The sequence below is a fragment of the Neopelma chrysocephalum genome, unplaced genomic scaffold (assembly GCF_003984885.1).
Source record: "Neopelma chrysocephalum unplaced genomic scaffold, ASM398488v2 Primary Assembly neopelma1_97159, whole genome shotgun sequence".
Lineage (NCBI taxonomy): Eukaryota > Metazoa > Chordata > Aves > Passeriformes > Pipridae > Neopelma > Neopelma chrysocephalum.
Window position 1 is genome coordinate 20147 of NW_020925800.1, and position 14291 is coordinate 34437.

Below are 14291 nucleotides of genomic sequence, written 5' to 3' on the forward strand. Positions count from 1 at the left end.
AGCTTATGACCCGCACTTACTGGGAATTCCTCGTTCACGGGGAAGAATTGCAATCCCCGATCCCCATCATGAATGGGGTTCAACGGGTTACCCGCGCCTGCCGGCGGAGGGTAGGCACAAGCTGAGCCAGTCAGTGTAGCGCGCGTGCGGCCCCGGACATCTAAGGGCATCACAGACCTGTTATTGCTCAATCTCGGGTGGCTGAACGCCACTTGTCCCTCTAAGAAGTTGGACGCCGACCGCTCGGGGGTCGCGTAACTAGTTAGCATGCCAGAGTCTCGTTCGTTATCGGAATTAACCAGACAAATCGCTCCACCAACTAAGAACGGCCATGCACCACCACCCACGGGATCGAGAAAGAGCTCTCAATCTGTCAATCTGTCAACCCTCGCCGCCCCGCTGGCTTTTTACTCCCTCTCTCTGCACCTCGCAACGGACGCCGGCGGGATGTGGCGAGCACGGGCACCGGCAGCCCCTGCCAAGCCCCGCGGCCCGGCGGACAGGGTGGCGCCTGGGTGAGGAAGGTGCCACGTGCGTGGGGTCCCACTCCCCACCGCCCTGGGCGGGCGGCGAGGGAGACAGGGGGAGCCACACGTGGGGACAGCCGACCCCAGCGGCCTGCCGTTCCTGCACCACCGCGGGCAAGGAGCCGGGACCGCTGCGCAGCTTCCGTCAGGTCGCCTCCCGTGGGCTCGCCTTCATTTCCCTCGTGCAGCCGCGCATGCCACCGGCCTCGGTTCAGCTGGGGCTGACCCGCCCCCGAGGCTGGCCCGGCCGGCGCTCGGCCGCGCGACACCACCGGACGTGCTAGAGGAGACGGCGACCCGATGAGGCAGGTGCAGCCCTGTCACCGAGGCCTCTTGGCCGGGGCGGCTCGCTCGGCAGCGGGCAGCGGCACGGCGACCCGCTGCGCTCTCCAGCGCTACCGGTGGGCGGGGGGGCTTGCGGTACCCCCGAGCCTTTTGGTTTTTTCTCTCTCTGGCTTTCCATCGGCTCCAGTTGCACCGCCGCCCAGCACTGCTCGTGGCCGGCACCCGCGGACACAACCCAGCCTGAGGCTGGCACCGGCACCTCGCCTGTTCCCAAGGACACCTGAAAGGCTCGCGGGGCCACGCGGTCGTCACACAGCCTGGCATGGTGAAGGAGCCCTCCCCGCTTGGAGGGACGAAGATCGTGTCCTAAGAAACACCGTGGAGAGATCATGCCCTGAGTTTCCCTCTCCTGGAGTGTGATGTTTCCCAGCTTTGAAAGCCAACTCTGGGCAAAATTAATGTTGTTCCCTTGGCTAATCCAGTGTCCTCCTGACATCCAGGACACCCATCCTGTCACTCAATTATGTGGGGAGGGATCATAGAGCCTTGAATGAGAATGTCCCTCTGTGCTGCATGTTGCCAAAAAATCCCTGTCCCAGGCAAGCTGGGGGGAGCCTGGTGGATAAGCGTTGATCTGGCACCTGTGGAGGGAGTCAGGACTTGGGGGGCCCCCCAAATTTCCTCTCGTGCTGCCGGTTTGGGGGAAGCCCATCACCCTTGTGTCAGGGCTGGAGTTAATGAGAGCCAGGGGAGCTGCTACTGGTGGTTAATTAGCATTATTTATTATTTGTATTAGCCCGTAGCTGAGGCAAGGGGCAGTGGGAGGGGAGAGATGGATGGACAGACAGATGGACGGGGGGCGGCACCGGGTGGCTTTGGGGTCCCCATGGTCCCCATGGTGGGGTGAGGGCTGTCCATGGCTCAGGGAGGGTCACAGCCCCAGGAGACCCCAGTGGGGACAGTCCCCAAGGGCACGCAGGGACCTGCCAGGCCATCCTGGGGGGACCCATTGCCCTGCCTGGGGGGCCAGGGGGGCACCTGCTGCTGCACCAAAGGGCCCTGAGGGGCACCCGCTGTCGTGCCCAGGGGGCCTGGGGGGGACACCCAGTGCTGGGCTCAGGGGTGCTGGGAGGGTACCTACCACCATGTCTGGGGGTCCTGGAGGGCTCCCAGGGCTGTGCCCAGGGATCCTGAGGGGCACCTGCTACTGCACTTGGGAGTCTGGGGGGCACCTGCTGCCACGCCTTTGGGGTCCTGGGCCATGGTGGCCATGGCACGTGGGGCACACAACGTGCCCGAGGCCCCAAGTGTCACTGTGAGTGGCTTGTCCTAGACATGGGAGCGCCCCACTGCCCCTCGTCGGCCCCAGAAAGCCCTTGGGTGCAGCCCAACCCCTTGGGTACCACCCCAGAGTGTCCCCAGGGCCAGGGACCCCCCCAGCGCAATCACTGGGGTCAGGGGCAGCGGGCACAGCACAGTTGGGGCCGGGGCCGTGTCACCCCCGGGGCTCCCACCCCATGGCTGTGCCACGGGGAAACTGAGGCATGGAGCAGGACAAGGGGGGTAAGGCCATCGGGGGTGGGTGGAAGCCCCCCCTCCTGTGCCAGCGTGGTGCCGGGAGCCCGGGCCCAGCATTGCCATTTGTCTTCCCTGGTTAGGGAAGGGCTGGCAGGCAAGCGGTGATCAGGTGGCTCCTTAACGAGGGAAGACGGATGGCACCGGGCAGCTCCGGCTGCCATGGGGGGGACCATGGCAAGAACCTGGCACCAAACCTGGTTTTTCCTGGTTCTCCTGCTTCTCCCTCTCCTCTTCCTTAGTAGAGGCAGCATCCCCTGGAGATTGCAGTGCTGTGACCGATGGAGATTTCACAGGAACACTCGTGGTGGTGGGGAAGACACAGGGTGGCTTTGAACAGGTGTGGTGGTTTGGGCTAGGCCTTCCTTGGTGACCAGTTTGTAACCAAGGAAGGGTCCAGATTTACCCAGTATTCCCTACGATTTTTACGTAAGCCAGACTATAAGAAGAGAGGAGGAGAGGCCTTCGCTCTCTTTCCTTCCGGCGGCTTGAAGGTGCAGGTTCCCTGCTGTTGAGTCTGCCGTGTTGGGGAGCGAGGCCTGGTTAGGCCTTGCCGACCTTGGGAGACAGAGATTGCCGGCGATCGTTCCGGAGCGACTCTCGGTTGTCCCAGGAGAGTAGTGAGATATATTCTTTGCTAACTCTTTTGTTCTTTAGTTACTAGATCTTGGGCTACTGATTGGGATATATATATATATATATATTTTATTATAGTTTTGTTCTTTTTTCCCCTTCCCCTTTCCCTTGTGAAATTGTATATAAGTGTAAATATATTTATATATATAAGTTTGGTTGTCCTCTCTCTCGTTTTCGGGTTTTTCTTAGTTTTTTCTCCCTCTTCTCCCTGAGGTTTTTTTTTTTGTTGGGGGGGGGGGACTTCTGGTGGTAAGGTTTGGACACTTGGCAGGGAGCCAGCTTCAAACCATATCAACAGGGTGACAGTTTTGGTGGTGGCACGAGGCTGGGCAGGGTGAGAGCAAATCCTATGGGATCCCCAGCTGGGCCATCAGTAGGTTCCAGAGTTAACAGCATCTGACCACACCATCGCTGCCCATGGGCTCGGGTTGGTGCATCTGCATCCCCAAGGAGCAGCAGACCCCGGGACCCCTGTCCTGGGGCCAAAGGACAGGACTCTGTGGGCACAGCCCTCCCGTTCCCGCTGTGTGGTTTTGGGGTGCTGTTGTGTCCCCCCATGCCCCACAGCTGCTTGGGGGCTTCCAAAGTAGATCCAAGGCTCCACTGAACCCACCCAGCCCAGGAGCAGATGGGGCAGGAGCTCCTGCAAGGATCAGAGGTGAGTGCCAGGACTTACCAGAGCAGCTGTAGCCAGCAAGGAGGGTGTCAGTGGTGGGAGATGGGGTGGGGGCATGGAGCTGCTGGAGGACATGGCTTCAGATCCCATTTTCTGTGTCCTCATGCACTCGGGGGGGGTTGGTTCAGCTTGGGGGTGCAGGGGTGGGGAGGGAGCCCCAGGCTGGGCAAGGCCTGCTCCGATTCCCTCACTGTGCCAACTCTGGCCAGTGACCCCTTAGAACCCCGTGAACCCCCTTTGGGCACCTACAGCGTCCCCTAGGACAGCGCTGTCCCCTTTGTGCCCTCTTAGCCCCTCTCATGACCTGACAACCCCTTAAGCCACAGCCTTCCCTATTGCCCTGTACCCCCTTTTGGCCCCTAAAGCCCCTCTCACAGCCCTACAACCTCTTTGGGCCTCCCCAGCCCCCTCCCACAGCCCTGCTCCCCTCTTTGGGCTCCCACAGCAGCTCCCGTGGGAGGAGCTGGGGTTCAGGAGCAGCTCCCAGCTAAGCTGGCCTGGAAAATGTGACCACGGGTGGGAGGAGCAGCAGCGGGATGTGGAACAGCTCTGGGTGTGCTGCTGTCCCACAGGAACCGGGGTCACCAGCTCCTCCTGCCCCTTCCCTGCCTGGCAGCGGCTCATCTCACCTTTGTCTTCTTCAGCCTGGAAGCTTCTCATTAACACTCGCAGCCCGCTCGCAGTTCGTTTGTCTCATTAAGGGGGGGAGGGGCGGGAGGAGGAGGAGGAGGAGGGGGGAGAGCCCAGCCCTGCCTCCCGCGGCCGCCGGCACTGACAGCTTCCCGTGCTTTGATCCCGCTGCGTGGGAGCCGGGAGAGGATCAATCCCTGGGGAGCAGCGGGTGCTCACATGTGGGGTGAAGTTGTAACCCCACAATTGAAGTTTGAGGTAGTGCAAAAGTTAGGCTGTGTTCCATGGGAGCAGTGGAGCTGGTTAGATGGTTTCCATGGACACGGCCTTGGGTTGCAGGGAGTACAAGGTTAAGACGGTTTGATAATGTGCAGGTGCTTGAACTCCTGGATGTCTTTGTGAAAATATGTTTATGTTGTATGTGGGAAAGTAGAACTTAGTAAGCTCAATAAAAGGCTGCCTGCTGCGCTGAGCAGACAGACATCTCTTGTCTCACCATCCTAGTGTGTCTTGTGTGTCTTTCTTTCCCCCACTGGACCAAGGCCTCACGACAAGATACCCTGCGACACTCACACAGGACCCCAAAGCCCCCGCTCTGTTCCCCCACCCCGCGAGGGATGGAAGCCCCCTGTCACCAGGGCTGTCACACAGCACGTGTACCCAGGGATGCCACTGTTCTGGCTGGGGACACCGAGCGCCACTATGGGGTGCGTAGGTGCCCCCAAACTGGCGTTTCGGAGGGCAAACCCTGCCTGTCGCTGGTGACAGGCCAGAACAGCTGCGGGAACATGGGGCTGGCTGGGGAAAAGGAGCTTCTGGGCATTAAAGGGGGATGTGGGAGCTGCCCCAGTCCCACCAGTCTTGTCTCCAGTGGCTCTGGGTCCTCCCAAATTGCATCCACAGGGACCACCGGCCACTCTCGGTGGCCCGGCGATGATGGCTCCAGTCCAGCCACGTGTCCCTGTCCTGCAGAGGGCAGGAGCTTTTCCCGGCCATCAGCTGCCACCTGCTGCCAGCAGCAAGGCCAGTCCCCATCCCTGTCCCCATCCCTGTCCTTGTCTCCATCCCTGCAGCAGCATCCCAGGGACGCCCTTGCCCCGCAGCTTCACCCCAGCTGCCTCTCGGGGCACCCACCCCGCCACCACCACGTCTCGCTGGTGGCCCCAAAACACCCCCATCCCCTGCATGGGCTGTCCCCAAAGCCCATCCATGTCCCAGTTTGTGGCCAGGACACTGTGGCTGGGAGGGGACAGGGTTGGTGGTGGCGCCGTGCCGGTCCTGGATCCATCCCGCCGTGTTTCCCGGCAGTGCCGTGCCCTGGCACAAAGGCCCCTCCAGGCCGTGCCGGGCAGACACGGCTCCGGCCCTGCACAAAGCCCCTTTCAGCCGTCCAGGAAAGCCCCTGGCATCCGGCCCTGGCTCTCGCCACTCCCTGCCATGGGCCAACGGGGCAAAAGGGGCAAAAGATCCCTCAAACTCAGTGCATGTGTGGATGGTGACATGGTCGCGCACATAGCTATGGTGGGATAAGTCCCCTCTGGATCTGGGATGGGGACGGGCGTCCTGAGTCCTGTCCAGGCTCCAGGGCCACCAGCCAGTGCTTCCACAGATCCAGTGGGATGAGAAGGACTTTGAAGGCTTCAGCCACTTAATTAACACCTGGCCTTAATTAATAGCCTGCAGTGATGGGCTATGGGGGCTGGTGATGAGCGGCTTGTGCCAGGGCTCATCCTAGGGGATGTGACATGGGGAGGATATATACATGTGTGTGCCCATGTGTACATGTGTGTGCCCATGTGTGAGTGTGTGTGCCCACGTGTGGGTGTGCACGCCCATGTGTACATGTGTGTGCCCATGTGTGGGTGTGTGTGCCCACGTGTGTGTGTGTGCGCCCATGCATACATGTGTGTGCCCATGTGTACGTGTGTGCCCATGTGTGTGTGTGCCTGCGTGTGCACAGTGGGATGGCTCTGTGTGTGTGTGTGCTGTGTGTACATGGAAGGGTAACTGGGCACGTGCCACTCTGGGCATGTGTGTGCACGTGCACATGTGTGTTGGCCTGGCTGTGCCTGTGTGTGCACAGCACGGTGGCTGTGCCTGTGTGTGCTATATGTGTGTGGAAGGGGAACTCCGTGTGCGCAGCTCTGGGTGTGTCTCGTGTGTGTGTGCACACATGTTCAGGGAAAGCAGCACACGTGTGTATCTGTGCACACTGTGTGTCCCCCCACATGTATGCTAGGCAGGCACATGTGTGTGCCTTGCACGCGAAGTGTGTGTCTGTGGACATGGACAGATACGTGTGTGTGTCTCTGGAGGTGTCTGTCTGCACGTGGGTGCCTGTGGGTGTGCACACGTGTACGAGTGGAGATGTAGGTGACCCCACATGTGTATACACAGATCTCACATGTACATGTATGTGGATCTCCCACAGCGCAGCACCCAGCCTTGCACCCACCCCCACCCGCTGGCTGCCCTGGGGGTGAACTTGGCCACTGCTCCATCTCTGCCCTGCCATGTGCCCCAGGCCCCCCCGGGGGGGCCGGGGGTGGGCAGGGGGCTGTGACACGGTGCCCAGGCTGGGTGCCAGGGCACAGACACCCCTGCCAGGCACCATGGCCTGGCTTTGTGACGGCCCAGTGGCTCCCTGGCCGGTGGCCAGTGCCGGGGCACCCAGCGGGACGAGGGCTCCAGGCTCCATAAAAACCCTTGGGAGGGCACATCACACTCACCCCAGGCATGGGGAGCCAGCACCCATCCTCCTACAGCCGCCGCTTCGGCCTCGCCACCCCCATGCACTGGGTGCCCTTCGCCAGCCCCCCAGCCCAGAACCACTGGGGACTCTGCAGCACCCACCCGGCTGCCCGGCTGGGCTCGGGCAGGATGGACTTCTTGCTGGCCACGGCGCTCAACTTGGAGTTCCGGGAGACGCTCACCAGCGAGAGGGTGGAGATGATGGAGCTCAACGACCACTTCACCAGCTACATCGAGAAGGTGCGGCTGCTGGAGCAGCAGAACAAGGTGCTGCTGGAGCTGCAGTGCCAAGGTGGAGCTGAACCAGGTGCGGGACCAGGAGCCATCCCACCTGGGGGACATTTACCAGGAGCAGCTGGGGGAGCTGCAGTGCCACACGGAGCAGTTGGGCACCACCAAGGCCTAGCTGGAGATCGAGAGGGACAACCTGGCCCAGGACCTCAGCAGCCTCCAGCTGGGGATAGTTCTGGGGACCAGGGTGGCCATCAGGAGCAGGATGGAAAGTGGTGACTGGGATGGGTGTCAGGGTGATTACCAGGAGCAGGGTGGCCACTGGAATGGGGACCAGGGTGTATCCAAAGTGGCAGCAGGGACCAGGATGGCCACCAGGATGGTGATCAGGGCTGTCCTGGGGTCCACAGTGGTGATGGGGATGGTGATGTGGCCAGGAAAATGGTGATGTCATGGGGACCATGGTGGTGGCAAGGCCCAGGGTGACCCCTGGGACCAGGATGGAGACTAGGGGATACCCAGAGATCAGGGTGGCCATGGAGACAGGAGCAGGGTAGCCCTGGGGACCAGGCACTGATGTGCACCAGGGTGATGGTGGGGACCACAGTGACCCCTAGGAACAGTGTGGGATGGTGGACGGGGTGCAGGATGGGTGCAGGCACTGGCACAGGGTTTGGGTGGGTGCTAGAGCTGTGGGCCTGTGTCGGCACAGGGAGGTGTGTCCGTGGGCAGAGAGGGAGAGGTCACGGTGCCGGAGGGGTCACGGTTCCGGAGGGGTCATGGTGCCAGACACTTAACAGTGCCCCTGCTCCAGCACAGGCTGCAGGATGAGGTGACCCCGTGGCTGGAGGCCGAGAGCAACCTGGCTGCCTACAGGCAGGTGAGGGCAGGGTCCACATCCTGCACTGCAGGGGTTCAGTTCCCATCTTGTCCTCTCCTTGGGATGGGGAGGGATGGGGAGGGAGTGGACAGGAGCAGGCAGTGAGGGACTGGGGTATGTTACAATGGGCAGACGGGGGCAGGGATGGACAGAAAAGGGGTGGGGATGGACAGAAAAGGGGTGGGGATGGGCAGGAACAGGCAGTGAGAGACTGGGATGTGTTATGATGGGCAGAAAGAGGCAGGAACAGGGCAGGGATGGAACAGGGATAGGGCAGAAATGGAACAGAGATGGGGCAGAAATGGAGCAGGGATGGGCAGGAGCAGGTAGTGAGGGACCAGGATATGTTACAATGGTCAGAGACAGGCAGGGTTGGGCAGGAGAGGGCAGGAATGGACATGGCCAGACAACTCAGGAGGGAGCAGACCCAGGGGGCCAGCCTGGGACTGTTCCTCGTGTGCGCCCATGGTGACAGGACGTGGACAATGCCACCTTGGCTCGCCTGGACCTGGAGGGGCGCGTGGGGACCCTGCAGGATGAGATCACCTTCCTGTGCAAGGTCCACGAGGAGGTAACCCTGCCCAGGGGGGCTGGGGAGTCCTGGGGCTCGAGGGGGCTGCTGAATCCCCTGCTCCCCCCAGGAGCTGCAGGAGCAGCTGTCCCGGCAGCGGGTGCACATGGAGGTGGACGCCAGCAAACCAGACCTGATGGCCGCTCTGCGTGACATCCGCAGCCAGTACGAGGCTGTGGCCACCAGCAACACCCAGGAGACAGAGCAGTGGTAAAAATCCAAGGTGCAGAGCGAGCTGGTGGCCCCACGGAGGGGGGTCCTGGCTGTTCCCCCTGGAATGTCACCTGCTCGGGGCTGGGGTTGCTCACCCGGGGTTAGGGGGTGGTGAGGGGGTTTGGGATCTCCGCTGTCCCCACCCGTGTCAGAAATGTTTCTCCATGTTCCCAGGGCTATGTTCCCCCTGTGGAGCACAGCAGAGCCGTGCCCCCAGGCTGTGTGCCACTGGGAAACATCCCTGCCGCATGGTCCCATCCCGTGGCATGTGTCTCTGTCCCAGTTTGCAGACCTGACGGACGTGGACGCCCGGCAAACCAAGGCCCTGCGTGCGGCCAAGCAGGAGGCCAACAAGTACTGGCGCCAGCTCCAGGCTCTCATCTGTGACCTGGAGGCTCTGAGGGGCTTGGTAGGTGATGGCCATGGGGTGTAAGAGGGGGGACACGACCTTGGGGAGCTGCCACTACCATGGGGTTCCCTGAAACCCCAGTGGGACACCACTCAGTGCTGAAGAATGGTGGCTCCCCTGGGGTGGGAGATGGGCACTGGGATGAGCCCCCAGCTCCTGGAAGAAGGTGGCCATGGAGGGTGTCACGACCTCTTGTGGCCCCCCAGAAGGAGTCCCTGGAGAGGCAGCTGCGGAAGCTGGAGGAGCACTACGCCCTGGAGACGACCAGCTACCAGGACACAGTGGCATGGCTGAAGGAGGACATCCAGAGCCTCAAGGAGGAGATGGCCCGGCACCTGCAGGACTACCAGGACCTGTTCAACATCAAGCTGGCCCTGGACATGGAGATTGCCACATACCGCAAGTTGCTGGAGATCGAGGAGAGCAGGTGACGGCACAGCAGGGGCTCCACGTCCTTGTGGACCCTCGGGGGTGTCTGGCTGGGTTGGAGACCATCCTCCAGCCCCCACTGCCCCAGCCCCAGGCAGGTGGAGCTGGGGGGCAGCAGGACCCTGCACTCTTCCCAATGCCCCGGTTGCTCCTGCAGGATCACCATCCCTGTGCAGAGCTTCTCCAACCTGCAGGTCCGAGGTGAGGCGGGGGGGAACAAGATGGTGGCACAAGCAGGGGTAGCTTCTGGGGGCTCTTCACATCTCGGACAGCGTCGTGCTCTTCATTGATGCAGCTGAGGGGGCGAGTGCCAGCTTCTCCTAGAGGTGATCCCCAGCATCCCTTCTCTGGAATCTCTGCTCCTGCCTTAGCATGAAGGCCTGGGATGGGTTCAGCTTGTCGGGGTGAAGGTTTTTTGGAGGACGGGTTGGGAAGTGAGTTTTCCATCCAAACAGGCAGTGATGTCTCTGGCTCCTGTGTCCAGGCTGATGTGATTCATGTGGCCTGTAGGCTGATTATTCAACTTATGTGCATCTCCATCCCCTTGATACCTAAAACTGAGCAGGTTATTTATACCAGAGATGTCCCCAGGCTTGGATTCAAGGAATTCAGTTGGGTCAGCACCTATCTCAGCTTCAGGAGGATTAGCTGATTGCTGGTGGCTGAGCCTGAGCTTTTCTGCAGCCTGGCAGCAGTGTAGGGGTCACTGGCTGCCCCTCACGCCCCAGATAGCATTTCATGGAGGCTTTCCTGGGACTCTGAGCTGGTTGTTCCCTGCAGGTGATGCTGAACACGGAGCAGCTGATCAAGCACGTGGTGCAGGAGAGGTTGGCAGTGACCGTGTGCATCAACAAGATCGACCGGCTCATCCTGGAGCTCAAACTGCCCCCAACAGATGCTTATTACAAACTCAGACACATTGTAGATGAAGTTAATGGTCTCATCAGGTGAGGGGGTTTGTGTCCCTGTCCCACTGCAGGTGCTCCTCTCTGTGTATGCCTGAAAACCCATTAGTTTGTCTCTTCATATGTTGAATCAGAGAAAAATGGGGCAGGAAGAACCGCTGGAAATTTATTTCAGCCGATATGTTGAATTAGGGAGGATTGGCTCTTCCTGACAAGCTTCATGGGATTTCATTCCCCCCCCATTTTATTTGTCCTCCATTAAAAAGTAGGGACAGAGCAGTGAGCTTCTGTGTTCCCAAATATCTCAGATACACTGAAATTATCCAGATTGTATCCCAAACTGGAGGTTGAGATGTCTCAAAGCTCCTGAATATTTGCTAAAAACCAGTAGGGACTTGTTCTTCCAACCCCTAAACAAAGATATGATACTAATATGGTCAGATCAACTTGCCAGCCCTGCTCAGGGAAGGGAGGGACATCTTGGTAGCCATGCATCATTTCTGTGTATTCTGCACCCAGGGAATTTTTTTAACAACTTTCTGCCCTTCAAGTGTGTGTGAATTTGCACACAGGCTCCCTGACATGTTTCTGTTCAGTGTCTTATCATTAACTTTTTCTCCTTGACAAATTGGCTATTTTGTGCCCTCCTCAACTAGCCCCCAGTTGTGTACAAACTTTCACTCATTGAGGGGAGGTGGGTTTCTATTTTGGGGAGAAGGGAAGGTATTTGTTTCTTTGCTTTATTTTTTCTTTCAACAGCATAACCAGCACCCCAATAAAGGAATAGCTACATACTTAAAACCTAAATTCTCTCTCACGCAAAGTTTCAGATTTCTTCAATTTGCTTTTATCTTTGAACACCAAACAATTGCAATCCATATAAAAGCAAGCCAACCAACTGGTCATCCATGCTGGGATTGAGCCGTCAGCTGGAACATAGTTACACACCACCACAGATTGGGCCCTTAAGTGAAATGTGTGATACAATGTGTAACAGCTTAAGCATAGAGTGACTTCTGGAAAGAATTATTACATCTTTTTAAATTCACATTCCATGCTTACTATGATTTACTGTTAAACTTTTGCAGGAGAGAAGGTATTTCAAAACCATGATATTAAATTTATCTTTCTCATTTTGATATTACAGACATTCTCAGCTAGAGAGCCAAGGATTGTTTTTGTAATCTGATGTCCTCAGTCAGACAATTCTGTTTTTAAGTCAATCATTTTACATTTTTAAGTAGTATTCAGAAGTTGCATTAACATGAACTATTTTGGTCACATTTTCCAAACACCTTCCAAAATTTTATGTAAGAAAACTGAAGGACAGCCCAAACATAGTAACTGTGTAAATATCAACTTCTATTGGGATACCCAGAAGTATACACTCATAATAATGGCACAGTAGAGCTGAAACATGAAGAAATATCACAAAATTAAACCTTTTTTCTCATACAAAGAGCCACCAAATTCCTCTAAAACTGCTTTTTACAGGATGTGTAAAAGGGGGATAAGAGTGATTTTTAAGGAAGCAAGGAGGGATAGTGCTCTACACGACAAACACATAACACTGTGATGGCAAACGGTAGGCACAAATACACATAGCAAGCACTTTCAGATGTAGCTACTCACCTTTCACAGCACTTGCTTCTTTCAGGTTGTGAAACAGAAAGTCTATGCTGGCATAGGCACTCATCTCAACTCCATTGATGCCCCCGTTCAGGAGGTGCCTGGCTTTCAACCTGGATTTGTCACAGTTTGCCAGGGACCCATCCACTATGTCCATGGCGATGTAGTTGAGACCATTCTGGAAGCCAGCTGAGGTCTCGTGGCACATGGGACTGCTACCCTGCTCCTCTTCCAGGCCTTCGCTTTTCCTCAGGGACACATTCTCCACCGAGGCTGAGTAGTGTCATTTGGGGTTGTGTGCGAAGGAAGGGGACACTGGGGTCACAGTGGTGGTGGAGGAGAAAGTTTCTGAGCTGTGCCTCCTCCGCCCCTGAGGATCTGCCCGAATGACTTTGGCCCCCCAATTTGGGTCTGGGGGAGGGCTTGAGAGAATGAAAACCTCTACCCCAGAGATGGTGAGCCTCTTCACCCCAGCTGTGGGGCTGGTGACCCAGGCACTTTCTGGCTTCTGAACGATGGGTTGGGGTGCGGTGGTGGCCATGCCAAAGGTCATTTCAGTGTAATCCCCACCATCTGACGGCTGGATGAACAAGTCACGCCCACAGCCGCCTTCAGGTAGCGCCCATTGGGCTGGCTTGTGCTGGAAGAAGAGCTCGGTGAGAGAGCATCCGAGGAGCCCACTGAGACCGTGTTATGATCCGCCCCAGAAGAAGGGGGGTGGAGGGTAACCCAGGTTCTTATCAATAATTCCCTTGGGGTGAATTAGAGTGAAACGACACTGAATAATCGGTGTTTGAAAACATATATAGGTAGGGTTTATTTTAAACGCATATAGGTAGGGTTCATTTTAACAATTTTGTTTGAACAGGTATGTTAGCATTTTGGCTGTTGTCATCTATATCATCTATCATAGGGATAACCCCTGGGGGTAAAATGCATAAGGGAGAGAAAGGAAAGACAGGATAAGGGTAAGGGAGAGTAAGGGAAAGCAAAGCTGAGAGTGGAAAGATGTCCACAGTCACCGCCCACGGGGTCCAGCGATGGAACTCGGTAGTTGCAGCTTCCATGTCCGTCAGTTGAAGTGGTGGCCTTGATCCGTTGGGGGTGAAGGAGGGAAGCCCCCACACTCCAAGAAGTTATGAGTTATTATATCCATGGTTAGTGTCAGGGGCCATGTCACGAGACTCCAACATCTCCTGGGTCTGTGCTGAGTTCCCGTGAGGGGCCCAGGAAAAGGGTTTTTCTCGCCTTTCAAGATTGGGGGGGGGGATGGGCTTTGATGGGCCATCAGTGGTATAATGCAAAAGTCCTGCAGAAGCCTGCAAAAGCCCCTTGGCAATCCTAGAATGCATAAATCATTAACCGTTTCAGTCTCTGACACATGTGAAATCACATTTTCTTATGAATCTGTTTGGGTTTTTTTCAGAAATCAAAGAAGAAACTAATGACTGATGCTGGTCTCTGAGGGGGAAAAAAAACCAAAGGAAAAGGAAACATTGCCATTTTAAACTCTGCAAAATAAGAGGAGTCAAAAAGAGAGTCAAGAATAATTATATTTGCAACAGAAGCACTTTTTTATTTCTCTTTTTTTGGTTGTGTTTTTTTTTCCTTGTTGCCATAATTATTTTCCTGCTGAGGAAAGAAGCGGGGAAATTTCAGTCAGTAAAAGCTTCTGACACGTTCCCTGTGGCTGGGTTTGTCCCCTTCCCAAGTCCCCCTGCCACTGGGGCATCGCTGGGACTGTGTCCCCGTGTCCCCATGTCCCCGTGTCCCCTTCCCACTGATGTGTGACCCTGTCCCCTCCTCCCTGTCCTCTCTGTCACAGGTCCCAGTGGCACCAATATCATTATTGGCTCCATTGCGGGGGCCATGCTGGTGGCTGCCATCGTCCTTGGGGGGACAGGCTGGGGATTTAAGTAAGCAGCCACCACATGGCTCGTCCCC

At 57.2% G+C, this 14291-nt stretch overlaps 1 pseudogene; it reads left to right on the forward strand.

Moving 5' to 3' along the window:
- Positions 1-7065: 7065 nt before the first annotated feature.
- LOC113961413 lies at positions 7066-10764 on the forward strand (annotated as a pseudogene).
- Positions 10765-14291: the final 3527 nt, after the last annotated feature.